This window comes from Lithobates pipiens, unplaced genomic scaffold (assembly GCF_037356315.1).
Source record: "Lithobates pipiens isolate NorthernLeopardFrog02 unplaced genomic scaffold, aLitPip1_a1.2 Scaffold_1, whole genome shotgun sequence".
Classification (NCBI taxonomy): domain Eukaryota; kingdom Metazoa; phylum Chordata; class Amphibia; order Anura; family Ranidae; genus Lithobates; species Lithobates pipiens.
Genome location: NW_027507685.1, coordinates 216,652,005 through 216,676,429, shown reverse-complemented (window position 1 = coordinate 216,676,429; position 24,425 = coordinate 216,652,005). Strand labels below are relative to the sequence as shown.

The following is a 24,425-nucleotide window of genomic DNA, read 5'->3' as shown; positions in this document are numbered from 1 at the left end:
TGTGTCAACGTTCATACTGACTTTATCTACAGGGTGTTACACAATCATTTCCCGGACATCTTTAGCTTTCAAAGCATCATCCTGAAGCTTCTATATACGGTACACTTGTACAGCATCATGTATATGCACCCAGACGGACCTTGTGTTTTTATTGCACAATAGTATGTACCTCAATACTCGCCTTAGGTTTATTTGTATTATTTACTCAACTTTACATAAAAACTTATTGAAAATGAAATATGCACACTTTAGCTTTGGGGGTCTGGGGGCAAGCCTTATGTATGCCTTTGGTGCAGAGGGATCAGGCGACACAAGCTTTCTTTAAAACTTTCATTTTCTGTTGTGAGGAATCTGCAGTGGAAAATAATTTTAAATAGTCTTCCAAAATCAACCGTAGCAACTAAGCACTTATCCACATCCAAAATGCTTGTGGCCAATCACTGAGACCTGCTAAAAGGGATGCTCTACTGTCCCAGGTTAACTCCATACTGACATGCATAGTCATACCCTAATCACCCCAGAAAGAGTTAACATGACTAAAATTTTAAAATAGCTGACAGAGGAATATCTTTATTATAGGGTTTTGATTGTCACGATACAGGATAGATAAGGTCTGCTAAGAACTGGTTTTGAAATTATGTCTTCAGACAAAGTCAGAACATCAGCATTAAATAGTTTAAATTATGTTTTTTGGATAATATCAACCATCAGCTAAAATACTTGTTTAGACTATGTCTGAGATGCTATATGTTTGTATAGGAATTATGCCTCATGTGATGTCCTCCACCCCTACCTCCTTTCTCTTTAAGTTGTGCAATATTCTTTGTCCTTAATTTGTATAAAAGTACGATTCTTACCAATAAAACTAAGCATTCATTGAATGACTCCCTTGTCTTGTGCATTGGATACTTCTGGAGCTCCGAAAGAATTCCACTGATTGTCTAGGTCTAAGTAGATTTAACCCTTACACCATGTGATGCAGATTTCTCCCTGCTTTCTGTCTCCTCCTGCAGTGCTGCCAGTTCCCTCCTCTCCTCTCCACTCAGCAGGGGAAGGGACCAGTAAATATTTCATTTATCTGCACCTTCCTTTTCTGGATGAACACAGTGAGTAATCTGTACCAATCACTCCTGTGTTCATTCTTAAAAGTAGGATAGTAAACTGTTCACTGTGATTCAGTTTGTGAATAAACAGGAAGCCGCTCTGCAGAGAGCACTTCCCATTGGTTCACTGTCCAAAGCAGCTGAGGCTGCAGAGAAAGGGATGGAGAAGCTCTGTTCTCAGTCCCTTTCTTTGTCTTAAAAGTGAGACATCAGGATCTGTTTAGACCCTTGATATTTCACCAAAGCCCCCCCCCCCCAATGGGCTCCTTAAAAAAAAATTGTAAAAAAATAAAAATAAAGTAATAGTGTACAAAATAAGTAAAAAAAAATTGTTTTTAAAATAATAAAACAAAAAAACTACTGACACCTTCCATTGCCCCTACTGACACTAATCTCTGCTCTTCTGACACTGTCCATTGCGCTGCTGACATACACACATGTGTGTTTGTGATCTGGGGTGCACACCAATGCCAGCATGCTGATCACATGCAGAGAAATTCCTTCTTCTCATCACCAGGTTTGTATCTGGGCTGTCCCTGGACTGTCCCTTCTCCGCAGGAACCTGTGCCTAGGGCTTAGCCAATCTGTCCCTCAAAAGCAGGTCTCTCTCCCTACTTCATTTCGCCATACTGTAGAACACCCCTCATTGCCAAAGCAGGGGTTATAATTGACTCCTCTCCCCCAAATATGGCTGCCAAAATCATGTGAGACTTCTGTATCCTATCAGACACAGGCTCCCCCCAAGATGGCGCTCAAAGTCCTGTGCAGCTTGAATCCTGTACAGAGGACAATCAGTCCCCTGCAAAGGTTCCCTGGCACCAGAGATAGCAGCCATGTGACTGTTAACCTGACAGAGCGGCAGCCCCACACCTCAGCTTAAAGGGTAACACCACTTTTGTGAAAAAACAAATATAGAGCAAATAAAAAAAGAATATAGCATATACAATTGTTACACAAGCCTTGCTTTCCACCTACCACAGATATACGGCCGATATACTGCAGCCGAGCAGCACCACTGCGCCCGATCACGTACATGTACGTGATACGGCTCTTTCGTGTAGCGGGTATGTGCACGTGCGCCCGCTGCTCCGGCTGTGCTGCTGTTCCTCCGGCTGTGCTGCCGTTCCCGATCAGCAGGCTCCGGCCAATGATTTGAGGCCAGGACCCACCTATTGGCTGAATGAATGACAGAAGAGAGCCCTGTGTAAACAGCACAGGGCTCTCTACAGACGGTAGTATAGTGCTGTTTTTTGTATTCCCTGCAAAGCAGGGAGTAAAGTCCAGCACATTGCTTAGTAAAAAGTACACACATTACACACTGTTAGGCACACAGTTAACCTTTTGATTGCCCCTAAATGTTAACCCCTTCCCAGGCCAGTGTCATTAGTACTGTGACAGTGTATATTATTAGCACTGACCACTGTATTAGTGTCACTAATGATATCAGTGTCTTTAAGTCGGCTCACACTCAGCGTCAGCAAGTGTCAAAATGCCGGTCGCACTATCACAGTCCCACTATAAGTCGATGATCACCGCCATTACTAGTATAAACATTTTAAGAATTCCAGAATCTATACCATAGTTGGTAGGCACTATAACTTTCACGCGAACAAATTAATATACATTTGTTGGGATTTTTTTTACCAAAGACATGTAGCAGAATATATTTTGTCTTAAATTAAATTTGATTTTTAATTTTTTTTATTGGATATATTTTATAGCAGAAAGTAAAAAAAAATTGGGTTTTTTTCAAAATTTTCTGTCTTTTTTTTTGTTTAAATGATAAAAATAAAAAACCCAATGGTGATGATCAAATACCACCAAAAAGAAAGCTCTATTTGTGGGGAAAAAAATTATATAAATTTTGTTTGGGTACAGTGTTGCATGTACAATTACCGGTAAAGTAGCACAGTGCCAAATAGCAAATAATGGCCTGGTCATGATTAAGGAGATGAAACCTGCTGGAGCTCAAGTGGGTAATGTTATTAAAAAATGACCTTTCCATTTTTCTGTAAAATTTTATGAAATAAGGCAGCCTATGACATAAGTCACATTTTAGGCATCCCCTGCAATATGAATTAAAATTTTAGTTAAAGGGGCTAAATATTTCTAAGGGGATGCAGACCCTGCAGTTTTTTCCCATCAGAAAACTGAGAGTGCACAAGGTGATTTTAATGAACCAGTCAATCCCACGAAGAATTGATCTTTAAGGAAATATGCTATTAGTATTGTTAAAGTCTTTCACACTAGCAGTTAAGGGGCAGTAAAACCCCAAAGTTGAGCTGCTTTTTTACTGCCCCCTTGTGTGATTCGTTCAAGTTAATGGGGTAATTCTGTAAGCGCCCCACGATCGCATGCAGTGTATGCTCTCGCGGCATGCCATTGTTTGATTCAAGGTGTTAAAGTGGGCAGTAAGGAGGCAAGAGGCACTATTGCACAAATTTCTCTTCAGAGATCAAAGCTTGTGTGAACGAACCCTGAGAAAAGTTTAGAGCCTCCAGCATATTATTGCTGTCTGTGTGCCCATGAGGAAGATATAAAGATATCAAGAAAAACCTTCCTCTACTTCTACAACACATACACCTTATACTTCAATACAGAAAGATAATAATACAGATGTCTCTTACCTTGAATTTTTGGATCCTTTAAAATGTAATTTCTTCACTAAATTGTCTTGCTTGGTTGTGAATTTCACCTTTTCACCATATTGGTTAAGCCGTCTTGTTTCATTTGTGTTTTGGAGGGCGCTTTCCCCGTGGCTAGCATTTATTAATTCACGAATGGTTGCGTTGATTTCCAAGACCAGGTAGAGCAGGTTCTATCCTGAATGCTGGGATGACCCTAGATGCTGCTGCTCTAGATAAGCATCATGTATCTCCATGGAGTGATTGGGCCATCCACCAGAGCAACAAATGATAACTTGTATCCTTCCTTGCTGCGCAATGTCATTGGTAGTTATGGTGGTGGTGGCCAGTCCACCTGCATTATGAAATCACACATATGGGACAGGTTGCTGCGGGCAGGGTAAAATCTTGTAGCCCACAGGATGTGGCCTTCAGGCTGTAGTTTGGAGACCCCTGCTCTAAGTTCATTCTCCCGTTTGTCTGAGCCATGAGGGGTCCCCAGGCTCCCCTACACCCATAGATAAAAAAGCTTTTTGAAGTACAGAAAAATTGATGTTCCCGTATATAACTGGATACTAGATAACTCAACTATTGAACTCTCACTTGATCCTTGAAGGCATGTGTCAACGTTCATACTGACTTTATCTACAGGGTGTTACACAATCATTTCCCGGACATCTTTAGCTTTCAAAGCATCATCCTGAAGCTTCTATATACGGTACACTTGTACAGCATCATGTATATGCACCCAGACGGACCTTGTGTTTTTATTGCACAATAGTATGTACCTCAATACTCGCCTTAGGTTTATTTGTATTATTTACTCAACTTTACATAAAAACTTATTGAAAATGAAATATGCACACTTTAGCTTTGGGGGTCTGGGGGCAAGCCTTATGTATGCCTTTGGTGCAGAGGGATCAGGCGACACAAGCTTTCTTTAAAACTTTCATTTTCTGTTGTGAGGAATCTGCAGTGGAAAATAATTTTAAATAGTCTTCCAAAATCAACCGTAGCAACTAAGCACTTATCCACATCCAAAATGCTTGTGGCCAATCACTGAGACCTGCTAAAAGGGATGCTCTACTGTCCCAGGTTAACTCCATACTGACATGCATAGTCATACCCTAATCACCCCAGAAAGAGTTAACATGACTAAAATTTTAAAATAGCTGACAGAGGAATATCTTTATTATAGGGTTTTGATTGTCACGATACAGGATAGATAAGGTCTGCTAAGAACTGGTTTTGAAATTATGTCTTCAGACAAAGTCAGAACATCAGCATTAAATAGTTTAAATTATGTTTTTTGGATAATATCAACCATCAGCTAAAATACTTGTTTAGACTATGTCTGAGATGCTATATGTTTGTATAGGAATTATGCCTCATGTGATGTCCTCCACCCCTACCTCCTTTCTCTTTAAGTTGTGCAATATTCTTTGTCCTTAATTTGTATAAAAGTACGATTCTTACCAATAAAACTAAGCATTCATTGAATGACTCCCTTGTCTTGTGCATTGGATACTTCTGGAGCTCCGAAAGAATTCCACTGATTGTCTAGGTCTAAGTAGATTTAACCCTTACACCATGTGATGCAGATTTCTCCCTGCTTTCTGTCTCCTCCTGCAGTGCTGCCAGTTCCCTCCTCTCCTCTCCACTCAGCAGGGGAAGGGACCAGTAAATATTTCATTTATCTGCACCTTCCTTTTCTGGATGAACACAGTGAGTAATCTGTACCAATCACTCCTGTGTTCATTCTTAAAAGTAGGATAGTAAACTGTTCACTGTGATTCAGTTTGTGAATAAACAGGAAGCCGCTCTGCAGAGAGCACTTCCCATTGGTTCACTGTCCAAAGCAGCTGAGGCTGCAGAGAAAGGGATGGAGAAGCTCTGTTCTCAGTCCCTTTCTTTGTCTTAAAAGTGAGACATCAGGATCTGTTTAGACCCTTGATATTTCACCAAAGCCCCCCCCCCAATGGGCTCCTTAAAAAAAAATTGTAAAAAAATAAAAATAAAGTAATAGTGTACAAAATAAGTAAAAAAAAATTGTTTTTAAAATAATAAAACAAAAAAACTACTGACACCTTCCATTGCCCCTACTGACACTAATCTCTGCTCTTCTGACACTGTCCATTGCGCTGCTGACATACACACATGTGTGTTTGTGATCTGGGGTGCACACCAATGCCAGCATGCTGATCACATGCAGAGAAATTCCTTCTTCTCATCACCAGGTTTGTATCTGGGCTGTCCCTGGACTGTCCCTTCTCCGCAGGAACCTGTGCCTAGGGCTTAGCCAATCTGTCCCTCAAAAGCAGGTCTCTCTCCCTACTTCATTTCGCCATACTGTAGAACACCCCTCATTGCCAAAGCAGGGGTTATAATTGACTCCTCTCCCCCAAATATGGCTGCCAAAATCATGTGAGACTTCTGTATCCTATCAGACACAGGCTCCCCCCAAGATGGCGCTCAAAGTCCTGTGCAGCTTGAATCCTGTACAGAGGACAATCAGTCCCCTGCAAAGGTTCCCTGGCACCAGAGATAGCAGCCATGTGACTGTTAACCTGACAGAGCGGCAGCCCCACACCTCAGCTTAAAGGGTAACACCACTTTTGTGAAAAAACAAATATAGAGCAAATAAAAAAAGAATATAGCATATACAATTGTTACACAAGCCTTGCTTTCCACCTACCACAGATATACGGCCGATATACTGCAGCCGAGCAGCACCACTGCGCCCGATCACGTACATGTACGTGATACGGCTCTTTCGTGTAGCGGGTATGTGCACGTGCACCCGCTGCTCCGGCTGTGCTGCTGTTCCTCCGGCTGTGCTGCCGTTCCCGATCAGCAGGCTCCGGCCAATGATTTGAGGCCAGGACCCACCTATTGGCTGAATGAATGACAGAAGAGAGCCCTGTGTAAACAGCACAGGGCTCTCTACAGACGGTAGTATAGTGCTGTTTTTTGTATTCCCTGCAAAGCAGGGAGTAAAGTCCAGCACATTGCTTAGTAAAAAGTACACACATTACACACTGTTAGGCACACAGTTAACCTTTTGATTGCCCCTAAATGTTAACCCCTTCCCAGGCCAGTGTCATTAGTACTGTGACAGTGTATATTATTAGCACTGACCACTGTATTAGTGTCACTAATGATATCAGTGTCTTTAAGTCGGCTCACACTCAGCGTCAGCAAGTGTCAAAATGCCGGTCGCACTATCACAGTCCCACTATAAGTCGATGATCACCGCCATTACTAGTATAAACATTTTAAGAATTCCAGAATCTATACCATAGTTGGTAGGCACTATAACTTTCACGCGAACAAATTAATATACATTTGTTGGGATTTTTTTTACCAAAGACATGTAGCAGAATATATTTTGTCTTAAATTAAATTTGATTTTTAATTTTTTTTATTGGATATATTTTATAGCAGAAAGTAAAAAACAATTGGGTTTTTTTCTAAATTTTCTGTCTTTTTTTTTGTTTAAATGATAAAAATAAAAAACCCAATGGTGATGATCAAATACCACCAAAAGGAAGCTCTATTTGTGGGGAAAAAAATTATATAAATTTTGTTTGGGTACAGTGTTGCATGTACAATTACCGGTAAAGTAGCACAGTGCCGAATAGCAAATAATGGCCTGGTCATGATTAAGGAGATGAAACCTGCTGGAGCTCAAGTGGGTAATGTTATTAAAAAATTACCTTTCCATTTTTCTGTAAAATTTTATGAAATAAGGCAGCCTATGACATAAGTCACATTTTAGGCATCCCCTGCAATATGAATTAAAATTTTAGTTAAAGGGGCTAAATATTTCTAAGGGGATGCAGACCCTGCAGTTTTTTCCCATCAGAAAACTGAGAGTGCACAAGGTGATTTTAATGAACCAGTCAATCCCACGAAGAATTGATCTTTAAGGAAATATGCTATTAGTATTGTTAAAGTCTTTCACACTAGCAGTTAAGGGGCAGTAAAACCCCAAAGTTGAGCTGCTTTTTTACTGCCCCCTTGTGTGATTCGTTCAAGTTAATGGGGTAATTCTGTAAGCGCCCCACGATCGCATGCAGTGTATGCTCTCGCGGCATGCCATTGTTTGATTCAAGGTGTTAAAGTGGGCAGTAAGGAGGCAAGAGGCACTATTGCACAAATTTCTCTTCAGAGATCAAAGCTTGTGTGAACGAACCCTGAGAAAAGTTTAGAGCCTCCAGCATATTATTGCTGTCTGTGTGCCCATGAGGAAGATATAAAGATATCAAGAAAAACCTTCCTCTACTTCTACAACACATACACCTTATACTTCAATACAGAAAGATAATAATACAGATGTCTCTTACCTTGAATTTTTGGATCCTTTAAAATGTAATTTCTTCACTAAATTGTCTTGCTTGGTTGTGAATTTCACCTTTTCACCATAACGGTTAAGCCGTCTTGTTTCATTTGTGTTTTGGAGGGCGCTTTCCCCGTGGCTAGCATTTATTAATTCACGAATGGTTGCGTTGATTTCCAAGACCAATGTTTGATTCCCTTGTGACTCGTGAATCAAGTTCAGGTGCTGGGCCTGCCCTTGCAGACCCAAAAATCCAACCAGCCACAGTAAAATAGCCCTAGTGATCAAAACCATTGTGGCCAAGTCGTACAGATAAGAGAACACTTGGGTTACAGGAATGTTAAGAGAAAGACAAAGCTTACAGTAGAACACACAGAGGTGAGGATTGACAAGCTAAAATATGTAGACAAGGGAGGCAATGAGAAGAAACTGGAATTGAGTGAGCTTGCTCAGAAATAAACACCAGAAAAAATACCTAAATTTGGACTGAAAATTGAGAGCAAGCAATAAACGTTCAAAACAGTGGAAATGTAGTATAGAGAAGAAAATCTGAAAGAATGCAGCTGGGTGTAGGCAGAAATGAGAATGATGCTTACAGTAGGCAGAGAACTTATAGAATGATTTACAGAGATTTTAGAGAGGGATGGAAAATTGGATAAGAGAACTTACAGAAAGGCCTACAAAGATCCTACAAAGGGATGTAAATAAAAGGGAACATACAGGATTACCTACAGAGATCCCAAAGAGGGATACGAATATAAAAGAGCCCAAATAATTACCTACAGAGATCTCAAAGATGGATGGAAATATAAGAGTACTTATAGAATGGCCTAAAGCAATCCCAAAGAGTAATGGAAACACGAGAACTTACAGAGATCCCACAGACGGATGTAAGTTTACAAGAACCTGCAGAATGACTTACAGGGATTTCACAGAAAGGTTGAAATATATCAGAATTTACAGAATGATCTATGGGACCCTAAAGTAGAATGTAAGTATGCAAGAACCTACAGAATGACTTACAGAGATATCTAACTATACAAGAACCTGCAGAATGACCAACAAAGATTCCACAAAGGGATTGAAATATACACAAACCTACAGAGATTCCCACAAAGAAACGTAAGCATAAAAAGAACATATAAAATGACCTACAGAGATTTCTAAATATTGAAGAACATACAGAATGACCTACAGAGTTCCCAAAGAGACACGTACGTAGATGAGAACCTACAGAATGACCTACAGAGATTCCCACAAAGAAACGTAAGCATAAAAGAACATATAAAATGACCTACAGAGATTTCTAAATATTGAAGAACATACAGACAGACCTACAGAGTTCCCAAAGAGAAACGTACGTAGATGAGAACCTACAGAATGACCTACAGAGATTCCACAGAGGAATGTAAGCACATGAAGACTTAAAGGGATCCCACAGGGAGATGTCAGTACCTACAGAATGACCTATAGGGACCCTAAAGTGAAATGTAAGTATGCAAAAACCTACAGACTGACCTACAGAGTCATCTAAATAAATAAGAACCTACAGAATGACCTACAAAGACCCCACAAAGTGATTGAAATATACAAGAAGCTCCAGAGATCCCATAAAGGAATGTAAGCATAAGAGAACATACAGAATGACCTACAGAGATCCCACAGAGAAATGTAAGTATATGAATACTTACAGAATGACCTACAGAGATATTTAAATATTGAAGACCTAACAGAATGACCAACAGAATTCCCACAGAGGAATGTAAGTATATGAAGACTAACAGAATGACCTACAGATATGAGATATATAATATTGAAGAACTTACGGAATGGCCTACAGAGATTCCACAGGGAGATGTAAGTATATGGGAACTTACAGAATGAACTACAGAGATCCTACAGAGAGATGTAAGTATATGAGAACTTACAGAATGACCTACAGATATTCTAAAACAGGGATCTAAATATAAAATAACTTACAGAATAGTATAGAAAGAAAACGTACTAAATGAAAAAGATGGATGCAGTAGATGGAAACCTTACAGACGGAGATAAGCAAGAGACAGAAAACATATTGGATGACATAGGGTAGGAGAGTCAACTACACAGACAGAAAGGAGGTAGCTTACCAAAGATTCGGCACCCAAAATGACAGCATACAAAATGATATACGGTAGGTCGCAGAACGATGGGTTACAGAAGGATGTAGACAGGGAAGATAGAAATGGAAACAATTCATAGAGTGGACACAGGAGAAATGAAATGTAAAATGATGGCTGATAGCACAGAGATAAGATAGAAAGAAATAGACAATCTGAAAACCAGTAAAATGGGAAACCACATGAGAAAGACTGGAGAAAGACAATTAGACTAGGGTGCAGAATTATTAAATAAAGAGTTAGAGAGGAGGGAGTTAGTACAGAGGGATGCAAATGTGTATGAGGGTTAATAGAAGATGAAAGAGTGAACAAACTGTCAGATGCTAATTCCTATTCCTCTTCCTCTCTCTCCCTCTCAGTTTCTGAGACTTAGTACAGAAATCTTTTTAATTCCTTCTCCTCTTACACTGTGCAGCTTTCACTGCTCGCCAATGGCTGGCCAGCTGTGCCTGTGCCCCCCTCCCTTCTTCTCACCCTATCAGCACCATCAAAGGGAATTTAGGATTACAGGTGCTTAAGACGACTGGGGGCGCATTGAACTCTGTAGAATAAAGGCGGACATCTGGAAGAACTCATTTTTTAAATTGTTCCGATAGCAGCAAAGAATCTCAGGTCCAGCTTAGCATTGTTTGTGTTGTTCATAAGTGGTTACTGTTACTTTAAGGTTCATTTGCATGTGTTGCCATAACAGTGCCATGGAAAAAAGATTCCTCTCTGGTCCCCGGCCGGCCAAGTGCCATGCTGGGAGGTGCCGCCTCCATCCCCATTTCAATGTTCCATACAAAGGGGCAGATGGCGATTATGTGGCATTGGGACACAACAGATATTGTTGACGTGTAAACCTGTCTCTTTCAGCCACACTGCATTTTAACAAGGGGGACGCCAGGAGACAAAGAGAGATGGAGAAATGGGGACAGGGGGACACACAAAGAGACAAAAAGACAGGAAAATACAGTGTAAAAGCCTCATGGAATGGGAGTGATCATCAAAAAGTATTGGGACCTATTTATAAAGGGATGAGATCAACATTTTTTTGTTTTTTTAAATTGAACCTTGTGGTCTGTTCATGAAAATTTAGTAGTTGTCTTCCTTTTTTATTCCACTACTTTTGGGACTTGTGTACAGTTGCTTAAAAAAAATGCAGTTGAGTTGTGGATTTACCACTTCCCCTCCTGAATTCCAGGAATAGGTATTTTTGCATAGATATGAATGGACCAACGTAATTATGTATAGAACATCCCTGTCTGATCCCTGTGGAACCTGGAAATGCCCAAGATAGACACTGCTATATTAAACATTTCCACTAGCTGCTGGGTCCTGAGTCAGGTGGCTGCCCTGCTGCAATGTGACCACAGGAGGTTACCTGCTCGGCATTCCAAAATCAGACACGGGCTCCCCAAGATGGCCGCTAGCAACCAAATGCAGAAGACAAGTCAGTCTTCTGTAGGATTCCTCTAGTGCCAGAGGTAAGCAGCGATTATATGACCACTATGCTAAGGTCTGGCTGCTATTGTGGAAGTCAGCTAGTGATCTGAGGATCACTGCCTAACACCCTGCTCGATCACCCACTCGAAAAGTTGTTCCATTTGTTGGGACATTGATGGCCACACACAGGAGAACCCACCTATATGTTAAGTATTGTGTAAGTACAATAGTTACAGGTTTTATATCACATCATATGTCATGTCACTCCAGAAGAACTGCACCATCTTTGTTCAGGCATACAGTTGCAGCATCTACTTCCTGGAATGAGATGCTGCCCTAAGCTTCATTCAGATGAGCGGCCGCCAGTGAGAATCTGCGATTTTTGCAGGGGGAGAAATTAGGCCCATTCACGCATTATGTGCAAACATCTACGTCCAGCAGCCATACAGCCAAGTTATCTGCGTCCAGCAGCCACACAGCCAAGTTTGTATCCTGTATAAATTTGGCCACTATTTGCATGTAACTGTTCTTACCAGCAGTTATATATTATTAGGGCCTTTGACTGGCCTTGGACACAAAAAGTTTGCACCTAAGGATTTGGCAGCATATAAAGTGGACACAGCTATTCATCCACTTTGTATGCTGCCATTGCATGCAGTGCTGCTGTGTCCAGATGTTTAGCTGCATTTAAATGCAGCCTAATTGTAAATTAAACAGAGAGCTCACTGGCACAGTGTTAGATCCTCAAAAAAATTGGAATTGGTAAAAATAAATACATTTTACTCATAAAAAGTGATAAAAAGACACGCTTCTCTCATTTCCATAAGACATTTTCATAAAGAATGTCTCATCAACCAAGGAATACACTCATCTGTCCATTAGTGCTCCTTTCGAAGGCCAACTTCTAATATACTGGCTAATGCACTTTGAGGCTGCACCTCTTTATCAGAGCTAACTCCTTAGTATTTCATTGCAAGGGTGGACAACCATGGCACTCCAAGCTGTTGGGAAACGTCAAGTTCCATGAGGCATTGCAAGAGTCTGACAGCCACAGGCATGACTCCCAGAGGCCGAGGCTTGATGCAATTTGTAGTTTCACCACAATTTGAGTTCTAAGGTTTACTACCCCTAGGCTATTGGCTGGTCATAATTCTCTAGTTACAACAGGATAAAACTGTGAAAGGAAGTTTTTGCACTAAGTTTTAACTTTTTTGTATTTGGGTGGGGGTTCTCCAGCTAGATGCGACCCTTTCCATGCCTATGAAGTGCAATTCTTCCCACTGATATAAATGTTGAAACATCATTTCTTTCACTGTCAATAATTATGGGGCACTATTCCTTCCACTGACACCAATGATGGGGCTCTATTGCTTCCACTGACACCAACAATGAGGCACTAATCCTCCCATTGATACTGACAATGGAGAACTAACAATTCCTTCTACTGACACCAATGATGGAGTACTATTCCTTCATCCCACTGGCACCAATGATGGGGCACTATTCCTTCCACTGAAACCAACGATGGAGCTCTATTAATTCTACTGACACCAACAATGGGGCATTATTCCTCCAACTGAAACCATGGGGTATTATTCCTCCAACTGACACCACGGGGTATTATTCCTTCCACTGACACCAATGATGGGGCACTATTGCTCCCACTGACACCAACAATGAAACATTATTCCTTCCACTGACACCAACAATGGGACATTATTCCTCCAACTGACACCAACAATGGAGCATTATTCCTCCAACTGACATCAATGATGGGGCATTATTCCTCCAACTGACACCAACGATGAGGCACTATTCCTCCCACTGACAGCAATAATGGGGCACTATTCCTCCCACTGACACCAACGATGGAACATTATTCCTTCCAGTGACACCAACAATGGCACACCTTTCCCACTAACACCAACAATGGGGCATTATTCCTCCAACTGACACCAATAATGGGGCATTATTCCTTCAACTGACACCAACAATGGGGCACTATTCCTCTGACTGACACCAACGATGGGGTGATATTTCTCCCACTGACACCAATGATGGGGCACTATCGCCCTTGCTGATGCCAAGGACTTTATTCCTATGGTTAATACCCATTATGGGGCACAATTCCTCCTCCACAGGCGTACCTTTTCAAATTCCACTGATCACAGTCCAGCCCCCTAAAGTCTGAAGGACGGTATACTGGACCTTTGTTTAAAAAGTTTGTAGACCCCTGTCCTAGGCTATATGACCAGGGTTTACTCTCTAGAAGGCTTTATGTTCCCCCAACTGCCACCACAGTGTTCATTGGCATCGTCCTTAAAGGCCACTGAACAATGATATAATGGTAGATGGGGTTTATTTATGGTGGTGGGGTTTATTTTTGGAATTAGAAAAGTCAATCACCTTCTGACAATACTAGTTCCTTGGCGAAGCCAGTGCCTTTTGAACCTTCTCAGTCATTGACATGAAACTGGTACCAAAAACAATAGTTATGACTTCATTATGATTGTTGTAACTGACCTGCAATGCATGCTTTGAGTGAATGTCTAGAAAAGTATGAAAACCACAGACAGCCAGGCAACTGGCATCTTCAGAAGAAGGAGCTTTCAAATCCTTGTAGCCAAATCAAGTACCTAGTACATAATTTGACTTCATGTGGTTATACTGGGATGATGTCTGCAGCTGCAGGTATCACGCGGTACCATTTTTTAGAGCCGATGGCTCTCTTGTAATAGCAATTGGAGCGGCTAACCTCCCGAATCCTTCCAGAGCTCTCTCAGGCTCTCCCGTCCCACCGGGAGAGCTACTAGCCGACACAGTCGCCAGCTAGTTGGAGACCCAGCTTTTAATGGGTCTCGGCTATGGTAGGCCAGAAGCGTTGAGAAGACATCACTACCGGCTTACCAGGATGTCAACGGCGCCATTTTTTCACATTTAAGGATCAAAAGTATTCCAAAACGCCTGGTGTTTAAATACTTTTAAGCACAGAGAAGAGATTTTGGGTCTTATTGACCCCAGATCCCTCCATAAAGAGTACCTATCACATGCCTATTGCTGTCACAAAGATGTTTACATCCCTACATCAGCAATAAGTGTGATCAAAAAAGCAACAGTGTAAAAAAGTTATAAATAAATAAATGAATAATTTTAAAAATAAAAAAACTGTAAAGTGCCCCCTCCCCCCTGTGCTAGCGCGCAAAAGGCATATGCGTGCGTTGGTCCCGCAGGCACACAAACAGCAATAGTCCCACACATGTACGGTATCACCACAAACGTTAGTTCATGGGCAGTAATTCTAACTCTCTGTAAATCTAATGTAGTAACCTGTAAAGGCTTTTAAAGCGCCACCTATGGATAGTAAAAATTACGTTGTTCGACACTGTTGCGTGGGCGTGCGCAAATTTTAAATTGTGACATGTTTGGTATCTATTTGCTCGGCGTAACATTTTCTTTCATATGTTACAAAAAATTGGGTTATGTATTGTGTTTTTTTTGTTTTTGTTTTTGCATTGCAATCCAAAATTTTGTTTGAAAAAGCGCTGTGCAAATACTGTTACAGAAAAAAATAGCAAAAACCACCAATTTATTCTCTAGGGGCTCTGTTTTAAAAAAAAAATATATATAGTTTGGGTGTTCTAAGGGCCGGTTCACACAGCGAGGCGATGCGAGGCGACACGGCTCGCCTCGCCTCGCTCCCGCAAGTCGCCCCCGTTCTGTACAATGGAACCGTTCTGAGAGGAGCGACTCGAGTCGCTCCGACTCAGAAAAAAGGTTCCTGTACTACTTCGGGGCGACTTCGGGGGCGACTTGCATTGACTTCTATACAGAAGTCCTCTGCAAGTCGCCGCTGAGGTCCCCGCAGGTCGCGGCGAGGCAAGTCGGAGACGCCTCGCCGCGCCTCGCTGTGTGAACCGGCCCTAAGTAATTTTTTAGAAATTGTTACATGTTAACAAAAAGTGCTAGAAAAGGCCTGGTCTGGAAGTGGATATTTCTCCAGTACAGGTTTCCCTTTTCATGAAATGTGCAGATATCAGTGTAACCACTAGATGGCAGATCATCTCAAGACTTGAACTAGTACAGTACAATACCAATGTACCAATATCAAGGACAAGTTTTTTACTATGAGCAATATTAGTGCTGTCGTATCAGAAAGATAAAGAATCACAATTTATAACATAGATGAACAAATAACGCTCTAAAAAAACATTCTAACCACCATTCAAAAGAAAGCCACACATGATATGACATAAGAAAAAGTAAGTGTATTAAAATAGAGGTAAAATAAATAGAGTGGAGAGGGATTAGAACACCTGTCAAGTTTTTACTGCTGTCTGTGTCCCCGTTAGGGAGATTCCTCCTCTCTATAAATGAAGGTAAATCTCCCCAATGGGGTACAGATGGCAAAACGAAAACATAAAAATGAAAAAGAAAAAAAGTTTTTTTCCTTCAGTTCCACCTTAGCCACTTACAGACCGGACCATTTTGCTGGCCAAAGACCAGACCACTTTTTGCGATTCGGCACTGTGTCGCTTTAACTGACAATTGCGCAGTCATGCGATGTGGCTCCCAAACAAAATTGACGTCCTTTTTTTCCCACAAATAGAGCTTTCTTTTGGTGGTATTTTATCACCTCTGTGTTTTGTTTTTTTTGCACTATAAACAAAAATAGAGCGACAATTTTGAAAAAAACACATTATTTTTTACTTTTTGTTATAATAAATATCCCCCCAACCAATTTCTCTGAGGCTGATTAGTTTTCAACTTTTGCCACTAACGTTTACTTAGTATAACCAGCTCCCTTCTGGATAAGACTTGAGACCAGCGATTGGTATCTCATGAAAATTCTGCTCCCCTTCGGGGGTCTTGGTTACCTACTTGTATTATGTTTACTGGAAATGTATTGTTATTCGGAGCTGTGTATTCTGTTGATGCTACATGTCAATTATTATCTGTTTTTCCTGTCTGATCACATTTTGTTTAAAACAATAAAGTATTTGAAATAAAAAAAAAAAAAATAAATAAATAAATAAATAAATAAATAAATAAATATCCCCCAAAAAATATATAAAAAAACATTTTTTTCCCTCAGTTTAGGCCGATACGTATGCTTCTACATATTTTTGGTAAAAAAATCGCAATAAGCGATTATTGATTGGTTTGCGCAAAAGTTATAGCATTTACAAAATAGGGGATAGTTTTATAGCATTTTTATTAATATTTTTTTTTACTAGTAATGGCGGCGATCAGTGATTTTTATTGTGACTGCGACATTATGGCGGACACATCAGACATTTTTGACACATTTTTGGACCATTGTCATTTATACAGCAATCACTGCTATACAAATGCAGTGATTCCTGTGTAAATGACACCGGCAGTGAAGGGGTTAACCAGTGGGATTTTTCAGGCAAGATTCGTGGTGCATTTTCCATTTTTAAACCCTTGTTTTTTTATGTGTTTTTGCATGTAGTTTTCATGCATTTTTTTTCTCTTTAAACGCACTGTAAACACACTGTATATAGCCAGTTGCTAAGGAGCAGACCGGCTGCAGCGTCCTTCACAACCAAAGAGTCATCAGCTGTCAGCGGGCTTCCCTGCTGACAGCTGAATGCAAAAAAAAGAATTGTTGGCAAAAAAAAGAAAAGCCCCTGAAAAAATGGCGTGGGGTTCCCCCTCCCCAAGTCCATACCAGACCCAAAGTATGGATTTGAAAGGGATCTCCCCACACCAAAATTTTAAATAAAATAGCATGGGGTCTGCCCTAAACCCTTATCTGAGCATGCAGCCCATTAGGTCAAAAAACGGAGGGGACAAGTCCCCCCCCCCCCCGAACCATACCAGGCTGCATGCACTCAACATCAGGAGGTGCTTTAGTGTGTGTGGGGGGGGGGGGGGGGTCTGACGGCTGATGACTGATCAATTGTTAGGGACACAGCAGCCAGCTTCCTGGCCTACTCCTTACCAATCAGCTGACACACAACACCCTACACAAAACACATCAAAAATGGCATCACAACCGCAACACTTGCGTTTCTGGTAGTCTATCACACGCAAAACACAGGAAAAAACGTTGCTGACCCTTTCCAAAAATGCATCGGCTGCAAAATGCATAGATGTGAACATGTACCATGGGGGACCATGTTAAATGGACTGTAGTGCGTTTCTGCAAACTTCAAAACGCACTAGGAAACGCATAGGTGTAAACGAAGGGTAAAGCTTTGCAAATGCTTTGTACCAGCTTTCTGTGTATCCTGTCCTGAAATCTGAGGCCCATGTGTACAAGGCCCACTGGTGGCCATATATGGAACAATTTTATATATGAACAGAATTTCGATAAAACCAGTTTTGCTCACAACAATCGATGGCAGAGTAAATGGTTGGTTTGTAAAGAATTCTGTATTTTTCATTTAAAATTAGAGTCAATTATGAATTTTAAAAAGAAAATGTTGCATTTGGCCACTAGATGGAGCTAAATAAATAGGAAATACCTATGATACTTAGCTCCATCTAGTGGCAAAATGCAGTGTTTTCCATTTTAAATCAATGATTTACATTCTAAGAGCACAGACTATAGCCTTTACCTTCATTTATTTGCCACATTTGCACAGGCACTGTAAATCACTGGGTAAATGGCTATGTGAATCCTTTATAAATCAATCTTTGAGTCTTTTCAATAATGCATAGATTCAATTCTGTGATGACTCATTTGATCAGATCCTTGCGTGATTGCAATAAGGGCTCTTTCACAGGTACTTGAACCAGGACCTTTACATGCAGTTTACCAGCCATATTACGTATAGCACTCTGTAAATCCTGCATGCAGCAATTTAGCTGTGCCTTGCATACATTGTAGGAGTAAGCTCCCTCCACGGGCTTCTCATCACCGTGGTGGTCTGAGTAAGCTTTTAATGAGGAGGTTATTATGATTATGCAGATGCATCAGTTTGAGTTGGGGATTCTCTGACAACAGCTGAGGGGGTGAGTAGTTATGGGGGGGTGGAGGGTAGGGACGTTACACTATAAAACATATAGCGCAGGCCAGGGAAAGCAGTTCTGCGTATTGACAAGTTGCGGTTTTCTTCTTCCAGTAAAAATCAATTCTTGCTGGTTTCTCTGAAGTGAATGATCACCCAGAGGACTGTGATGAATATTGCAGACACCGTTGAGTTACGATGACGAGGGAAACATTGCTTCAGACCTGCCTGACTGATTTAAGGGGGTCCCTGGGTGTACAGAGAGCTGTAACAAGACAATGCTTGATTGGGCTCCATCGATTTCTCTAAGAAAAAGGTGTATCAGTTCCTTTTAATAGGTAGGAGGTCACAGAGGATCCAGCCGTTAAATTACTCAGCTCTTCTTAACCATCTACAACCTGCTAGAAATAGGAGGTTAATTGTCTGGGACAATCCTTCGGTTTTATGTGTAATCAGATTCACTCCATTAATGAGGAAGGGAGCGAGGTGCGTTGCTCAACCGGGGGGATGCTGTACAGGGCACATAAATTAGGACCATCGCCAGGCCCTTCATTAATGAATGGTTCTTCATTCAAGGCCAAAGAAGATGGTTACTGTTTGTATCCAAATGCAATGGTAATATCATTTTTTTTTAATAAGTACGTTTATTAAAGCCCGAATCCAATTGTGAAACATAAAAGAAAAAAAGTCCAGTCTGTGTAAATTAATAATAGAAAATAAAATCTGCTTCAATACTCACCTCTTCTCCGGCGCTGTCCTCTGCAGGACCATGGCTTTGAGATCGTATACCAGTCTTCTTCCAGATCATTTTCCAATACAGCGAAAATAATTATTTGATCCCCTGAAAATTCTGCAACTTACAAAGAAATGAAGGGTCTATAATTGTTATCATGGTTTATTTGGTTTATATTAAATGAAGGAGTCAGAATATCAACCAAAAATCCAGAAAAAACACATGATACAAATGTTATAAATTGAGTTGCAGTTCAGAGAGTAAAATAAGTATTTGATCCCCTACCAACCAACAATAATTCTGGCTCCCACAGATTGGCTACAGTATGTGCTCATGTGGTACACAGATTAGTCCTGTCAATTTAAGAAGGCGCTCCTAACGACAACTCATTATGGCTATAAAAGACACATGTCAAGCATAATCTCATTCTTCCATTCAAACCCACCATCATCAGCAAGACCAAAGAGCTGTCAAATGACGTCAGGGACAAGATTGTAGACCTGCACAAGGCTGGAAGGGACTACAAGACCATCAGCAAGACGCTTGGCGAGAAGGAGACAACTGTTGAAGCGATTATTCGCAAATGGAAAAATACAAAATAACCAATAATTGCCCTCGGTCTGGAGCTCTATGCAAGAGTTCGCCTCATTGGGTAAGGATGATCAGGAGAAAAGTGAGGGATCAGCCCAGAACTACATAAGAGAGGCTTGTGAATGATCTCAAGGCAGTTGGGACCACAGTCACCAAACAAGCCATTGGTAACACAATATGCCGCCATGGTTCGAAATCCTGCAGTGCCCGCAAGGTCACCCCCCCAAGAAGGCACATGTACAGGCCCGTCTGAAGTTTGCCAATGAACATCTAAATTATTCAGAGAAGGATCGGGAGAAAGTGCTGTGGATAAATGAGACCAAAATTGAGCTCTTTGGCATTAACTTGACTCGCCGTGTTTGGAGGAAGAAAAATTCTGACTATGATCCTAAGGACACCATCCCTATAGTCAAGCACGCAGGTGGAAACATTATGCTTTGGCAAGGGGCGTATCATGAAATGAGTGGGCCCATGTGCAAGATAAAAAGTGGGCTGCAGGCATCAATAAAAAAGAATGCAGTGTGCGTGGGAGGGAGAGGAGGAGAAGCAGCTGTCTGAAGAGCCATGCAGGGAGATCAGTGCTCTCAACTGTCCCCCCTCTTATTGTCCCGATCAGGGAACAATCATCCGTGTGTGCAGGGTGGGTCACAGTGGGCCCCCCCCCTCTTGGGAGCCCGTGTGCAGTGGACACCCTGCACACATGGATGATATGCTTTGGGGCTATTTCTCTGCTAAAGGTACAGGCCGACTTTTCAGTATTGAGGTGCCAATGGACAGGGCCATGTATTGTAAAATCTTGGACTAGAACCCTCTTCTCTCAGCCAGAAATAATGAGGATATGTTGTGGATCTGTCTTTCAGCATTACAATGACCCAAAACATACCGCCAAGGCAACAAAGGAGTGGCTCTAGAAGAACATTAAGGTCATGGAGTGGCCTAGCCAGTCTCCAGACCTTAATCCTATAGAAAATGTATGAAAGGAGCTGAAACTTCAAGTTGCCAAGTGACAGCCAAGAAACCTTAAAGTGGTTGTATACCCTATTTTTACCTGATAGAGAAGAAGCAGCCAGGTGCAATAGTGTAGTGGTTGAAATTACTCGCTTAGTCAATTTGGTGGTTCCTGAAGCTCTGGTGACTGCTGTGCAGGCCTCCTGCTGGACAGATCTTGACCTTGACTCCCAGGATGGCTTCAGCTAAGCCTAGCTGAGGCTGGAAAGGGATATGAGTCTTCAGCTGCTTTTGATCTCTCTCCCTCTCCTGCTCTGTCTTCTGCCCAGGGGCAGGAGCCCCCAACACAGGGGTCCCCTCCAGGCATCTGGACTCTGCTCTCCTGCTGCCAGGCTCCAGAATATTTATGGTCTATGGTGATCCTAGCACTTAGGCACGTTTTAGATGCGTCAAGAGTTTTTTCTGCCAAAACTCTACTGCTCCTGGCCACACTGTTTTTTTCCCTGCCCTAAATGCCCCCCTGCCTCTAAACACCTGTGTGCATGGACATATAGGCTAACATGCAGGGGCATTTAGGCATCATGCACACTGGCCGTTTTTACTGCTGCTTTTAGGGGCATCAGGAGTTTTTTTTCCTGCTACCAAATGCCCCTCCATGTTAGCCTATGTGTCCACGCATACATAGACTCTTAGCAATGTTTAAGGCAGTGGTGGCCTGTCCATAGAGGATGCATGGGCACCGCTCCCACTCCAGGCAGTCACAAATTTTTTTACATTTTTAAAAAAAAAATAGAAAAAAAGGCCCTTAAGGGCACTGTGTTCAGGCGCCAGACACAGTGCACTATGGGAAGTGCCAAGTCTATGTAATCATGAGATTGCAGATGAGGGGCTTCATTTGCAGGCTTTTGTCCCACATTGTGGTGCATTCCATCGCGGCAAACAGCTTCCGTCCGGGTCAGGTGGTTTGATTGATATCCGAGTTATGATGTCACTTCCTGTGCCAGTGTGCCAAGCTGAGGAAGCCTGAGCAGCGGACTCCTCCACCGCCGCTGCTGCCCACTGAAGGAGACACAGCAGGAGGAGAGGACACCACAGCAAGTTCAGTGCTGGACCTCCCGTGGAGAATGGGGGGGGGGGTTTGATGGGACACAGTAAGGCTACATTTGATGGGACAGTGAGGCTGCATTTGTTGGGGCACAGTGAGGCTGCATTTGATGGGACACCGTGAGGCTTAATTTAATGGAACACAGGCTGCATTTGATGGGACACAGTGAGGCTACATTTGATGGGACACAGTGAGGCTGCATTGGATGGGACACAGTGAGGCTGCATTGGATGGGACACAGGCTGCATTTGATGGGACAGTGAGGCTGCATTTAATGGGACACAGTGAGGCTGCATTTGATGGGACAGTGAGGCTGCATTTGATGGGACAGTGAGGCTGCATTTGATGGAACACAGTGAGGCTGCATTTGATGGGAGAGTGAGGCTGCATTTGATGGCACATGGTGAGGCTGCATTTGATGGGACACAGTGAGGCTGCATTTGATGGGCGCAGTAGCTGTATTTGATGGCGCACAGTGGGAGCATTTGATATGGCACAGTGGGAGCATTTGATATGGCACAGTGGCTGCGTTTGATGGGCACAGTGGCTGCGTTTGATGGGCACAGTGGCTGTGTTTGATGGCACAGTGGTGGCAATTGATGGGCACAGTGGCTGCGTTTGATGGGTATAGTGACTGTGTTTGATGAGCACAGTGGCTGCGTTTGATGGGTACAGTGGCTGCGATTGATGGTTTTTTTTTTCAGAATTTTTCAGTTTGTTTACGCTCCCCCCAAAAAATGTTGAGCACCAGCCACCACTGGTTTAGAGGCAAGGGCTTTTAGAGGCAGGAAAAAAAACAAACTGCTAGTGCGTCCAGGAGTAGCAGCGTTTTGGCAGAAAAAAAATGCTTGATGCTTATAATCGAGTGTAAGCGCATCTAAACGTGTGTTAACGCTAGGCGCGTTTAGCACTTGAGAGTTGATTAATTTTAATGGCCAGTGAAATGAATTAATGCCCAAGTGCTTGACGCCTGTAAATACGCCTAAACGCTTGTACAAGCGTCAGGCATTTTTTCTGCAAAAACATTGCTGGCAGGAGGAAAAGCTTCTAGGAGAGTTTGCTAAATTTCCTGTGTGCATGAGGACTGAGGCTGGGTTCACACTTTGTGTGGAGTGGCTCTCAGCGGGGGGTTTGGTGTGTCCCTGTTCACCGTTTCAAGGGTAAATCAGGTCCGAATTTTTGCCTGAATTTGGACCTTAAACAGAGCCAAAGACCCTTCTGCAGTGCGCTCAGTGGCCGCCCCGGAGATCTGTGAACCAGCTCCATTGAGCGCCTTTGGACCAATCACCTGCGATATTAAATAATGTATTACAGATGCACCCTAAAGCAGCCACTTAAGTAAATTAAACATGTAAACACAATATTAAAAATTACAAATAAACTTCCTTTTTGAATATCGTAGCAGCGCTTCTTGTCCACACTCAAGTGCCAGGACAAGCTCTCATTAAAAGTTCATGAATGAGAAAATAGAGTAGCAGGGGAGAATATAAAAAGTCTTTGCTGTGATCTGTAAGAAACTTCCACCATAAACATAACCACGTGCAGCAAACTTCCCCTATGGGGACACACTCACCAGAGAGACAGCAAAACTGCGCCTTTAAATATAAACCTTCTCCACCACTCCACTTTGACCATCCACTAGATGTCAGTATCGCTTATCAGGGGCTGTTCATCTGTGGCTGTCTTTTCTCTACAGCTGTTCAAAGTCCAGAATTTATAAAGCTTGTCTGAGTTTTGCAACCTTCTCAAATGAGGTCTTGCTAAGGCACCCAACATCAAAGGAAGCTATTCATTATGGCCAATAACCGGGAGGAGACTTAGAGAAGAGCCGCCAGCACCCTAGTGAAGTAATATTGGCTATTGTCTTCCTGCTTCTCCTCCTGGCCAATCCAGGAAGCAGGTCCTGAGACCCGATTGGCCAAGAGGAGAAGCGATCCTATTTGCTGCCAAGGAGGAGGGAGGAGAAGCAGAGGAAGCTGCGCTGCTGTGAAACCGAGGAAAGAGCCGAGGAAGGAGGAGACGCAGAGTAGAGGCCCGCCAACCAGAGGAAGCCCACGACTTAGATGGGGTAAGTGCGGGGACTGATCGACCAATCGGTCCCCCCCCCAAAAAAATATACCACCAGCCGCCACTGGAAGTACCTGTACTTTCAGCCCAAAATGGCCACATCAGGTATGTCTCATTCCATGGTTACCACAAAACATACACATGGGCTAAATGTCGGTCATTTTTTTTTGAACCTGCCGATGTCTCCTGACATTTGGCCCATGTGTACGGGCTTTAAGCTGCTAATACATTACACAATTTGATTGTACAACTTCCTTTAGATCAACCATGTAATAGGAGGAGACACCTAAACAAGCCATTTATTTAATATCAAATCAAACAGGGCTGCTGCACTACATAGTTGATGGTAGATCT

General features: G+C 42.2%; 1 protein-coding gene across 1 annotated transcript in view; it reads right to left on the bottom strand.

Moving 5' to 3' along the window:
* The window catches only part of LTBP4 (latent transforming growth factor beta binding protein 4), a 343,681-nt gene extending 339,779 nt beyond the window's left edge, over positions 1-3,902 (bottom strand). Inside the window, exon 1 of the mRNA XM_077482606.1 lies at positions 3,731-3,902. The gene's annotated coding sequence lies outside the window, so the exon portion shown is untranslated. The remainder of the gene's footprint in view (positions 1-3,730) is intronic.
* Positions 3,903-24,425: the final 20,523 nt, after the last annotated feature.